The sequence below is a fragment of the Lepidochelys kempii genome, chromosome 2 (genome assembly GCF_965140265.1).
Source record: "Lepidochelys kempii isolate rLepKem1 chromosome 2, rLepKem1.hap2, whole genome shotgun sequence".
NCBI lineage: Eukaryota > Metazoa > Chordata > Testudines > Cheloniidae > Lepidochelys > Lepidochelys kempii.
Window position 1 is genome coordinate 110743557 of NC_133257.1, and position 13848 is coordinate 110757404.

Genomic DNA, 13848 nt, shown 5'->3' on the forward strand with positions numbered 1-13848 from the left:
GAGCTTGCTACAAAAGTAACCTAGGTCAATAAACTACTTATTAGTCAATTAAATGAATCTTACCAGTGAATCGTGACACATGAAAATTTGTAGAGGGCTCCTTAAAAACTAATCTCTCATATTATTACATATTATTTTATTAGACACCTCTTTAAATATCCCTGAAAAGAATATCTGATTTCTGTGCATATATATGCAGACCTTCACATTTCCCCTATGGACACATCATGAAAATACCTTTAGTGTCTTGTGCAGTAAGACCATGTTTACAGAACATTTTAGAAACGTCCTGTGCAATTTCCAAAACCTTGACGACCTTAGGTCTGCTGGCAAAGTTGGAGATTTCTCATTTGAAAAGTGTCGCAAATACTGGCAACTATATGCAGTGCTTAGACTAGGGTAAAAGATTTTAAAAAAAAAGTTAGGTAACATTTTAAAACTCTAGAGTAGGCATGGTAAATTGTGTTTTAACATGTTAGCTAATTGAAGGGAACACTAGGAGCGATGACGTACACGTATACACACCCACCAAACTTTGCAGAACGCTATCACAGTGGTTTGACTTAGGAAAAGGCTGATGCTACAGGGATCAATATCTCTTGATATCACAGAAGCTACTATAATTATTCCAGTCTCCACACACTCCTCTCAATGTTCCATACAGTCCCAAGCCAGCACTGCCTCTGTTTCTCATTTTTTTGAAGTCCTTGGTTTATTGTCGTCTTTGTTTGCCTATTCATACACTGCCATATCTCGCTCCTGACCTGCCCACACAACTCCCATTGACCCCTGTGGGACTTCCATTGACAACTGTGGACAACACAGAGCCCACACAGTATGTTTCTTCCCAAAATGAATTCAATGATCCAGTGACTGAAATAATAGCAAAAAGATCCATTCTTACATTAGAAATTTCAGTTTCTTTTTCAAGCATAGATACATAGGAATTGCCATACTGGATCAAACCCCTGGTCCCTCTAATGCAGGATCCTATCTCCGACAATAGCCAGCACCAGATACTTTAAAGTAACATTCAAGATCCACCCACAATAGGATCAACTGCCATACTTAGGTGTCACCTTAATCCCCCACAATTAGAGATTAGTTTAAAATTTTAGAATAAGGTTTTATATTCCTTCCAACATTTTTGTTCATATTAACTATAAATACTCTGGATATTTTTCTTATCCATACAAATGTCCAATCCCTCTCTGAATCTTGCTAAATTCTTGGCTTTAGCAAGCTTCTGTGGCAATGAACTCCACCACCTAATCACACATTTTGACAAAAGTATTTCCTTTTGTCCTTTTTTGATTTGCCACCTTTCGATTTCATCGAACACTGTATTATGAGACAGGGAGAACAGAACTACCAATCTGCCTTCTCTACACCATTCGTTATTTTACAAACTTGTATCAAGTGCCCTCCTATTCATTTCCTTTCTAAGGTACACAATCCCAATCTTTTCAAATTCAAGCACTTATTGTTGTGGTATCCAACATAATACAGCTAGCATCCAGGTATGTGAGAGAGAATGTGGGTGAGGTAATATCTTTTCTTGGACCAACTTCTGCCGGTGAGAGAGACAAGCTTTCAATATGACACAGAATAATATCCTGAGACCAACAGAGCTACAACAACACTGCATCCAGATACTTAGCAGACAGAAAATGTGAAAAAGAACCCTGAATTTGAGCTCACAGCCTGCATTATCTGCCATAAATTGTGAGAAGCCAATTAAAAAGTTCTTTAGCCAGTATCAGTAATGTGTAATGGGAGCATTTACTTGATTGCTAATGGCTGGGTTTACATGATGTCTCAAAGCATCAGTTGTAAGGTTTGGCAGCAGCACAACATGAGGACTGTGATTATCACTATAAATTAAATTTATGTTGATATAATTAGCAGTTACGAGCTAACACGATATTTATATTGATACCAGTAAAATCAATGCCATACCAATGAAAACATACTCCAAAAGTTATACAATGGCTGTAATGGGATTCCAGATGTTTCATTGTCCCAAAACAGTCCTCCTCTTTACTGTAAAAACAAACAAACAAAACTCCAAAACACCCAGTAGTTTAGACTAGACTAAGTGCTTTTAGAGGAATAAAATCTGTTCTCTTGTCTAAAGTACCTTTCTGTGTTTCTGACAAAGATTTAGGGGAATAAATGAAGACGAGAAATCCCCACGAAGAATCATCCTGGTTTTACCCAACAAAAGTGTAAGTGTTGGAACATGATATTTGTGTTTGTGCACTTCTTTTCTGACGTGTGCTTTTAGTCCTAAGTAATTATCTCTGAGTCTATTGTGAGATTATGGATTAATTAGAACACCAGGACTCTGTTGTGTTCCTACTGGCTAGAAGGGCTTGGGAATAGGCAAAAGATGATACACTGTTGTAGCTAGCTTGCACCTGTGTTTAATTAATTTGCTCAACAGAGAGCTGTTTCTTGAAACAGGATAGTTTTTTGTTTTTATTTCTATAACCCGTAGAAAACATTTTCTTTAACAAAGATTAAGCATTTTTAAGGAAATACAAATGGGTGCTTTGTGATTCTCCAAAACACAGTGATTCTTGTTAGATATCTACTTCCTTTGGAGGCATTTACTAATGTTGGCAGGGCTTTACACTAAGTCTTGGTTTAATTGCAGGATGAATATTATTACTTAACATTTATACTGTGGGAGTACCTACAGGCCCCAGCCGAGTCAGTGGCCCATTGTTCCAGGCACTGTACGAACATAGGGCAAATGATAATCCCTGCATCAAAGAGCTTACCATGTAAAATGCTAGTTACCTGGGATACAAAACTTTATGTGCCTGCACTAGTGATCTCAGAGGTCCCAAGCTAAATTTTTATCAGTCTCTGCCTACTGCAAGTCTGGTGCCTGATGAGCAGCTGCTGTGCTCATAGATCTTCCAACCGAAAGTATGGGGGTTTCTCGCAAGAAGCCGCGATAGAGTTATGCTGTTGTCTCACAGGAGTGGGTGGGTGAAATTCTGTGGCCTGCGTTGCGCAGGAGGTCAGACTAGATGATCATAATGGTCCCTTCTGACCTTAGTATCTATGAATCACCTCCTCCAAGGTATTCAGGTGCCCAGCTCCCACTGAAATCCCTTTGAGGATCTGGGTCCTAGTACCTTTAATAGGCAGAGCACACCCCTGGCTGCATTACAATATGTCTGAGCAACAGATCATTCAAATCACCTGAGTACCAGCACTAGTTCCATCATTTATAGGTGAAAACAATCATCATAATTCACAGCTACCTAACCTACATGATGCTTTGTAGCACTATAAGGTTTGTTGTTTCCTTGCTATAGACAGCATGACATAATATCCCCCCTCCACACACACAAATCCTCCACACACACTATATTTTATATTAAAATATAATACAATATTAATAATTTCTATTAAAGCAATCACAATGGGGGGAAAATGCCCAAGCAACACCCAAAAACCAGGAAGTTAAAGTGTCTGTTGGCGTAACTCCATAGAAGTCAAAATTACTTCAACAGAGGATTTGGCTCAGGATGTCCAAACAGCAAAACCAATAATTTATTACCTAAGTGAAACAGCAGACATTGTACTTAGGCACACCAGTATTCCAGCTCCAGACCCTTTGTCTAGGTAAGCCCAAGCACTCCCAAGAATTCATAGTAACACTAAAAAACTGGTGCTAATCACGGATTCCTTAATCAATGATCAAATTAACAAGGCCAGCAGACTATATGGCATGTAACCAGAAAATAGCTCAGTGAACAAGTGCGTAATCCCAGCATTGTGTATATGATAACACTGACATCAGAGGGCCATACAACCTTTCCCTCTATCACTATTATATGCATAACTGAAAAGGGAATGGTATGGATAATGGAAATCCTCCACATTTAGTTACATCCAAACTGATCATATTTTCCATTAGAACACTATCCTTGACAAAAAGTGTAATAAAAATAGAGTATAATTTCCATGTTGCAAATTGCATTATGCAATCTATATGATGAAAGATTTTTTGCATGCCTCTGCTCTCTCTCAGGTAATAAATCTATTGTTTTTCTGTTATATTGCTTTCTGGAGAGTTCTGGTTTTGTTCAGGTGTTTGGGGAGGAGGGGGGTGAGCACAGCATAACTGTTTGATGGGTTGGATTTCTTGCAGTTAATGGATTTGACCATTAAAAACATACCTGCTCTGTTCAGCACCCTTTAGACCAGGGGTGGGCAAACTTTTTGGCCTGAGGGCCACATCTGGGTGGGGAGATTGCATGCAGGGCCGGGGCAGGGGCTTGGGGTGCAGGACAGGTGCAGCAAGGGGCTCAGGGAAGCGGGTTGAGGTGCAGGACGGGTGCGGCAGGGGGCTCAGGGCAGGGGGTTGGGGTGCGGGCTCCGGCCCGGCACCACTTACCTGGAGCGGCTCCGGGGTGGCAGCGGTGTGCTCTGTGGCCAGAGCAGGCTCCCTGCCTGCCTTGGCCCCACGCCACTCTGGGAAGCGGCCGGCACCCCGTCCCTGTGGCCCCTGAGGAGTGGGGGGAGAGGGCTCCATGCACTGCCCTTGCCTGTGGGTACCTTCCCCAAAGCTCCCATTGGCCCCAGTTCCCCATTCCCAACCAATGGGAGCTGCAGAGGGAGGTACCCACAGGCAAGGGCAGCGCACAGAGCCCTCTGTCCCCCCACACCAGGGGCCGCAGGGATGGGGTGCCAGCCGCTTCTGGGAGTGGTGCGGGGCCCATAGTGCCATGGAGGTGGCAATCCCGTAGGCCGGATCCAAAGCCCTGAGGGGCTGGATCAAGCCCGTGGGCTGTAGTTTGCGCACCCTGCTCTAGACTGTGTTTTGCTAATTTACGATGACAAAAAGCAGTAAGGTCTAATAGTCAAAGCATGGAACTGAGAGCCAGGAGAGCTGGGTTCTATTCCCTACTCTGCCAACAACTAGCCATGTGACTGTAATAAAGTTACTTAACATATCTGGGGCAGACTATGAGTGGGTGAGAAAAAGGAGCCTCTAAGAACCCTTCTCCTGGCCTTGTGTGACTCATGCAAGGGCCTGTCACAGTTCAGCCCCTGAGCTCTGGCAAGGCCAGGGATTGCTCACTTAGGGTTTGTCTACACTGCAATCAGAGGCATAACTGAAGCTTTGGGTAGCATGACAGGGTCGGGCCAGAGGGCTACAGGAGAGTAACAGAAGGCAGATATATTAGCCCCAGGTTAAGTAGGTCCCTTTCCCCTGGGTAAGGTAACAGGGAAGGTTCCAGAACAATCAGGAACTTTCTGGAAACAATTAAGGCAGACAGGCTGATTGGAACACCTGCAGCCAATCAAGAAGCTGCTAGAATCAATTAAGGCTGGCTAATCAGGGCACCTGGGTTTAAAAAGGAGCTCACTTCAGTTTGTGGAGTGTGTGTGAGGAGCTGGGAGCAAGAAGCTGAGAGTGAGTAAGCATACTAGTGGACGACTAAGAAGTACAAGCTTTATCGGACATCAGGAGGAAGGTCCAGTGGTGAGAATAAAGAAGGTGTTGGGAGGAGGCCATGGGGAAGTTGCTGCAATCCACAGGGTCCTGGACTGGAACCCTGAGTAGAGGGCGGGCCTGGGTTCCCCCCATCCCTCCATTCCCCCAACTCCCTACTTGATACCGGAGGAGTTGAACTGAACTGTGGGTTCCACCAGAGGAGAAGGTCTCTGGCTTGTTCCCGATCCACTAGGTGGATCAGCAGAGACTGCAGGGATTGTTCTTCTTCCTTTCCCCATGCTGGCCAGTGATGAGGCTAACTGAGTGAACGGCAGAATTTTTCGAGCCACGAAAGCAGCCAAACTGAGTGCTGCCGTGAACCTCTGAGGCGAGCAAATCCGCCAATAAGCACAAGACCCACCGAGGCAGAAGAGGAACTTTGTCACAGTAGACATATCCACGCTAGCTTTAATCTAGCTAGTATGACTAAACACAGCAGCGACGGGACAGCACGGACCCCAGCACAAGCTGGCCATGTGCGTTCCAGGTGGGCTTGTACAGCCCCTGCTGGGATCCATGCAATCATATCTTCACTGCTATTTTTAGCTGCACTAGCTGTAACTGCCTTCCCAAACTGCAGTCACACCTCTGATTGCAGTACAACATGCACTGAGGCTATGGCTACACTAGAGAGCTTACCGCAGGGCAGAAAGCAGCGATAGTTATGTCAAAGGGAAAAGCTCTCCTGCCGACATAGCGCTGTCCACATCAGCGCTTAGGTCAGTGTAACTTACAAAATGGAAGAGATCCCCTCCCCAGTTCTGTTGCGCTGGTTCTCCATCTTGGATTTGGGGGTCTCCTGTATCTCTGGCACTGTCCCCAGGACCTGCATCAGGGCTTTGCAAGTCAAAGAGCTCCTGGTTATCTACGTCAATCTCCTTCTGCGTAGCATCCTGGACACCTGGTTGGCATCTGCGGGGTGTTTTCACCCACAACATGCCAGGGTTTGGTGGTGCCCCCCCTTGCAAAAAACTGGCCCATCTCTCTTCAGAGATGCAAATCTTGCAACTTCTGCTAGAAGCGTTATTGTTCCTGGTGTTTTATAACCTTGTCAGAGCTCCTTGCCTTTGCTTGGGCCCTGGATCAGGCCCCAAGAGTGCCCCCCTGTTTCATATGGTTTGATATCCTGTTGTATATGTTAACAGATTTATTTGGGCATAAGCTTTCATGGGTAAAAAAACCCACTTCTTCAGATGCATCCGAAGAATGCATCAGACGCATCTAAATAAGTGGGTTTTTAACCCACAAAATCTTATGCTCAAATAAATCTGTTATTCTTTAAGGTGCCACCGGACTCCTGGTTGCTTTTGTGGATACAGACTAACACGGCTACCCCTCTGATACTTGTATATGTTGGCATCCCGGGGACTGCTGTTAAGATAGGACTGGAGCTGCTCTCTGCAGAAAGCAAGGAAGCCTAGGATCTCAGCATGAGGCTATGGAGTAGCACAGGGCATGGCTGCTGGATAATTGATATGGGATCTGGATGTTTGAATTTGGGCTAACCTGGCTGTATACCAGCATTTAAACTGAGGGGACATCAAGTCAAGATGATCCTGGAGCAGGAGATGGCAGACAGGTAAACAGGCGTACCCTGGTGCACAGCAATGCAGTGGGAGGACTGCCAGAAGCAGAATAGTTCATTTGAAATGGGAATGTGTCCACACCTACTTTACTGTGGAATAACTTACTCCAAATTTGAGTAACTTTGCTTCCAAAGTGGATGAATTAATGCAGATTGAAATGCCAGATAATACAAAAGAAAAACAAACCCTTGTGTATGTGGATGTTTATCCCCCAACAATGCAAGTTAATCCAAAAAAGTTTCAAGTGCAGACAAGCCCTTAAAGACTTCCACGAAAGTATTTGCACAGTGATACACACTGCTGCTGATTCAGGGACGCAACCGCCACGTGACTCAGCAGGTGATCAGTTTTTTGCCGTGGGCTGTAGTCTGCAGCACTCACTGCTACCCACGTTTAAACGACACCTAGAACAACTTTTTCCCCAACCCCTATTTACAGCCATGTTTACTCTCATATTTGGAAGGAGAGAATGAGCCTGAACTGCAAAGTTTGGATCTAGAACTGAACTTTCTGCAAGTTTGGGCTGTTTGTATCAGTGATTTTAATTTGGCCCAACACACAGAAATAGGAACCAGCTGCAAAGATGAAATAAAAATCAAACTGTCCCCAAAGCCTGGGGATTATCATGTATAGGGCTCAGCCTTCTGGAGGTGCTCTCATTGCAATCCTATACATTTTCTGTCCTCTCACTTTTATTGTTGAAAATGATATACAGGCACTCCGCACTTAAAGTCATCCCGGTTAACGTTGTTTCTTTGTTACGTTGCTGATCAATTAGGGAACATACTCGTTTAAAGTTGTGCAATGCTCCCTTATAACATCTTTTGGCAGGCGCCTGCTTTGTCCACTGCTTGCAGGAAGAGAAGCCCATTGCAGCTCGCTGGTGGGGGCTTGGAACCAGGGTGGACCCGCAGCCCCCTAGCAGCTCCCCGCTCCCCTAAGTTCCCTGTGCGGCAGCCACCCAGCAGGCTACCAATTGCCAGCAGTTCAGCTGTCCCTCCCCCCACTGCCATGTGCTGCTCCTGGGAGCCTCCTGCTTGCTGGGGGGGGGGGGAGAAGAAGGGGGCTAATGTTAGGCTGTCCCCCTCCCCCCTGCAGCCCACTTACCCCATCTTCCATAGAGCAGGGGGGACACACGATGGGGCTCAGGATGGAGGGAGCTGCCTGGCAACAGCTGCCATCTCAGCTTGCTGATCTGCTTAAAAAGGCAGTGTACTTAGAGTGGGGTCAGCATAATTAAAGGAGTAATGTGCACCTCTCTTTCACACACACGGTGTGTGTCTCTGTCTCTGTCTGCCATGCTGTCTCCCCTCCCTCCATTCGTGCTGCCTTGTAGAGTGTGAGGCTGCATTAACAACGAGTTAACCCTTGAGGGCTCAGCCAATTGCTAGTTCATCAATTAGCAGTAAGGCATCCCCTGGGAAATATCGCACCCTCTGACTCCACCACCTCAACCAAGCTTCACAATCATCATCGCTGTGTACCAGTATTTAAAACTTATACTGTGTGGTGTGGGCATATTATATGTATGTGTGTGTGTGTGTGTGTGTGTGTGTATGTGTGTATATATATATATAGTCTTTTGTCTGGTGAAAAAACTTCCCTGGAACCTAACCCCCCGATTTACATTAATTCTTATGGGGAAATTGGATTCGCTTAACATCGTTTTGCTTAAAGTCGCATTTTTCAGGAACATAACTACAACGTTAAGCGAGCAGTTACTGTACATCAGACAGAGAGAATCACGAGATTGAGAAAGTAAACACAGAAACAGCTATGACCCCTGAATCGTTTAATGTTTCCTCCTTATGTAATTTGAGTGTCTCCCCCTCATTTTGGGTCACACGCTGCACCCCACATTTGGGCTTTGGCAATTTGAGAGCGATGGAGAGAATAAGGGGCCCTACCCATGTTTATGTAAGACCTTCCTCTTCAACTGTTTCTTAAATAAAAACCTCTTTTTGTGTCCTGTCTTGCTGAAAGTGGTTCCTCTTGGGTTTTTTTTTAAGTGTAGTATTATTATAATGCTTTGATCATTTATTTTTTGTGCATGAAACAATTGACCAAGCAAAACACAGGCTAACACTCAACACTTCTCTGATTGTCTGTCATTCAATACATCTGGAAGGCTGCATCCAATCAATTCTTTATTTGAGGTGAGGAGGGGAATGGGGGGCACACAGAGACCTTGACATTTGGGGAAACAATACAAGACTCTGGTACAGGATGAGGGGGGAAGGAGAGGTATACAGACCCCCCCAGCCTGGGGAGAATGGGGGGAAAGGGAACCACACAAAGCCCCTGCCATAGGGGGGGTGAAATAGGGGGACAATGATATGGAGGGACCGGGACATGGGAGTCACTCAAAGCCTCTGGTGTGTAGCAAAGGGATAATGTGGGACACAAAGAGCCCCTGGCATGAGAGAGGAGGTGGGAGAAACTGCAGGCAGTCCCTAAAATAGAGAGGCAACGGGGGTGAGGCACATAAGGAGCTTGTGGGTGGAAGGCGATGGAGGAATGCAAGAAGTCCAGAGTACTCGGCCTACAATAGCTATGAAGTGTTCATCCCCTAGGTACACAACACCCTGAGTGCCTAAGTGGGTGAAAGGGCATTTTGTAAATAAAATGATTATATATTGCAAAATTGTTAGGTTCAGTCCTGGCAAGCAGATCAGCACTGGCTCAACAGAAATAGATAGCCAGCAGATAAAATAGATGAGTCAAAGGGATCACAGATCCACCACAGGATAAGAAATCTTATGTAATACACTTTGACTATATTCTGAAGGGATGATTTTATGACCCCCAGCATCATTCTAGCACTTTCACATTTCTTCTCCCTTTGTCTGTCTTCATGCTACAGTGAATCAGGAGAACAAAAAAGCAGAGCAATAAACGCCAATATCCAACTCAAAGCTTTCCCCCATTGTCAGTTTCAGAGCACTGGCTTTCAGCTTGGAGCCTTTCTTGTCAGGTTCAAAGTCCTGATCACGACTTTAACACAGACCAGAGGAACAATGAAGGAGGCAGCAGCTGCAACTGTGAAACTGACTGAAAAAAGAAGATATTGGCCCCTGGAATGTTCTGATGAAATAACGGGAATATACATATTGCTATTTTAAATTATTTATATACTATATGTAAGGAAACAATCCTATTAACTCTACTTCCAATGGGGCAAATGAGTAACTCTTACATAACAGTGTGACTGTGTATTATGTACAGATTTAGTTGCCTCGAGAACTGCCATGAAAATTTACCATCCCAGGCCCACATCCTTCTACCGTGATTGTTAAGAGTGAAAAATCTAACAACATCTTACTTGCCCCTCCAAAAAACAAATTTTGGTCACACTAGAAAACAGGACTAGAAAAGAAGAGAAAATATTCTGTATGTGTTACAGTGCCAAGTTAGCATTGCAGAAGAAATCTTAACTTTTGGAATGTCTTGACTTTTGAATGCTCAGTTTCATAATCTTAATGGCTTTCTATTTCTGTTTCCCTGAGGTGTCTTTTTTATTTGTTTGTTCAAGGAAAACCAGGGGAAAATGAAAAATCCAGAGTTATAACCTCTGGTGCCATCAGCTTGTAAACATCTTGAACTTTGACTATTTGTCTTGGACAGTTTACAGACTCCACACAGTTCACTTGAGATGAGAACACGGTACTTTCCAGTCCAGCACTATCTCCTATATGCATCTAGCGCAGTGGTCACCAAACCATCAATCCTGGAGCCCCTGCCAGTGGACCGCGATGTCCGGGCTGCTAAAAGTCTGGCAGTGCAGTGGGGCTCAGGCAGGCTGCCTGCCTTCCTGCTGTGGCCCCACGCCGCTCCCAGAAGCGGCTGGCTGCTAGCACATCTCTGCGCCCCCTGGGGTGGGGAGGCGGCGGCTCTGCGCGCTGACCCCGCCCCCAGCACCGTCTCTGCAGCTCCCACTGCCCCCCTTCCCTCCAGGTTGATTTAATGTTAGCCTTAGTTTGCACTTTGTCATCATCCTTTTAAAAAATAAATGTATTTTTAACCCATTATCTATCCATTGTATGTTTCCCCAGAGTCCTCCCACTTTCAGTCACGGTTTCCTCACAAAAATTAACCTAGGCCCTGTGCTTGTAGTATAGGAGTCTGCCCTCACATTCAGCAAGAGCACCTACGGCATATGTAACTCGTGAGCTGTATAATTACTGGAGCACTCCCTAGAGAGAGAGAGAGAGAGAGAGAGAGAGTTACAGGGAAACAATCCCACGGAAATGACTTTCAGGCAAGGCTGAACCTGAGGTACCCACAGCACAATGGACATATTTTACGTAACACACATCTCTGACCATATATGGAGCACTACCTATCATAGGGATGGGTGAACTTTTTCAGCTAGAAGCAGCTCACTACTCGGCCCTGCATAGGTGGGGATGAAGAGATAGGAGGGAGAGACAGTGTCAGAGAGAACATTACAGTTAGTGTAAATGGTAGTGATAAGATCATATGGTGCACACACTTCAGGAGGGTTCCATGACATCATGGATCATCTTTCAGAATATTTGGTTACGTTATAAATTCTAGATATTTGATTTTTTTCTTAATCTAGTGTTATCTAATCCAGAACAGTTAACACACAGAAAAAGATGGAGGGGGGAGGAGAAAGACCAGTCAGCAGTTTGCAGTTGTGATATGTACAAGAGCCAAGTCAGAAAAGTGTAAACCATTGAAACGGCCAAGTTAAACAAGATACAGTTAAAGCAACAGCTTCCCCATAATCTCCCCGGGAGTTCCAAGATACCTTAGGGGACCAAGTTAGTCCTAATTGTATCTTGTTTAACTTGGCCAATTAAACAACAGACTCTTCTCTCAACTGGCTCATTTTGCAGATATCACACCTTGCTTGCTGCTCACTCTTTTATTCCCCTTTTGGCACACATACACCAGATATTTTTATTAGACCTAGGGAAATTTTTAAAGAATCCCATTGGTCAATACTGATCACCCTCACATGAATAGTTTTTTAATCTACGCTTTCTCCCTGCAACAGCAGTAACTAGCACATGGAGTGATACCCTCATGCACAGACCATTTGAAGAGATGGCACTGACTGTTTTGGAAAGAGGAGAGAGAAACACTTCTGAAAGGAGCCAGCAACTGCAACAGTGGCTAGAATTGGCTCTGGCCGAGGGGAGATACTGGAAAGAGATGGGAAAAGAGACAAGAAACTGACTTGCAAGTCCTCAATATCTGCTACTTAGAGTTGCCAACTCTGTTTGCATCTATTTCCAGAAGGTTTCATCTCATGACATAATGGCATTAATGACTGACCTACTGTACTCTAAAACTCATTCACTACAGAGCCATCATTTTGCCTTTGGTGGAAATAATGAGAGTCATATGGATTATCATCTCACATTTTAAGCATATTGCTTAAGTAAATAATATTGCAAAATCTCCCCTTGCAATGTGAATCTTATTTTTAAATAGCGAGATCAGGTTTAGGTTACTTTGCTTGTTAACGCATGTTTAAATGTTTGTGTGTATGTTTGTATGTTTGTAGTTAATTCCACTATTTAAAAATACAGAAAATAAAATAGCATACCATTAGAAAAGGACAAATACAGCAAAAATCCGTGGATTAGGTTTATTTAACAGAAAATGCTTGACCACACAGAATGCATTTTGCTGTGAAGTCATCGACTTTGCAAAGCCAATTTTTATAGTCAAGGATCTTTACACTATTCATCATTGCAACAACAATAGTACTCTCTCTTTTTTACGGTACTTTAGGAGCTGCTGTGTTTTAAAGAGCCCTCACCAAAATCCATTTCTGTTGAAAGTGCAAGGCAATTGCAGTGTAGCATAGGCTAAAGAGACAAGACGGACATGCCTGTGTGCGTGCATATATCAGTTACGGTGCACAGACTTTACGTTGTGACAAAGCTGCAGCCACACAGGTAAAGAAATGCATGCACAGTGCAACTGTTGGACAAGCAAATGCACATTGTCATGGCATTTTAAACACCAGCTGGACTACTGTATACATTGGACTCAACATTCAATATTCATTTTCAGAATGCCCTATGATTTATCTTCCAAGTTGCTCTCAGCACTCTCCTGGAGATTTATATTTAATTCCTGGAGACTCAAGGACAAGCCTGGAGGGTTGGCAACCCGGCTACTATTGCCTTCAGAGGGGTGACATATCTATTTATCTATCTAAAATAAAAATGGGATGAATTGAGGCACAAAGACTTGCCCAAAGTCACACAATGAATCAGGTGCAGAACAAAGGCAGAGTAAGGAATAGAAACCTGGCGATTTTCTAACAAACAGTTATAACAGAAGTTTCTTTTTGACGTCTGAGCTGCTAACACATACATATTCTGATCACTCATTTTTTGAGAGAGATACAACTATGATTTATAATCACAGTTCCAGTAAATATGAAAGAGCTGCCAAATCTGCCTATCTAAATGGCAGTGATCTCATATTCTTTTATCAGATGTTTTAGCAAAAAATTAGATAGAAGTCTCCTTTTTTTCCCCTTGCTAATATGGCATACTAGCAAAATATTCTATTTTGAACTCTGCTGGAAGAGCAAGCATTTCAGCGTCGTATGTCTGACAGAATATAATTAATATCAGTGAGGAATTAAAGGAGATTTAGAGAAAAAATATTGCACACATCTGAAGTTAAATAACAATTTGGCCTCATTAAAATGGGCTATCACTTACTACTAATTTTATTCTTGGTTGCAAAGGC

At 43.8% G+C, this 13848-nt stretch overlaps 1 protein-coding gene across 2 annotated transcripts in view; it reads right to left on the minus strand.

The window, feature by feature from the left end:
- The window catches only part of RNF182 (ring finger protein 182), a 238260-nt gene that overhangs the window by 171472 nt on the left and 52940 nt on the right, over window positions 1-13848 (minus strand). The gene's annotated exons all lie outside the window — the stretch shown is intronic.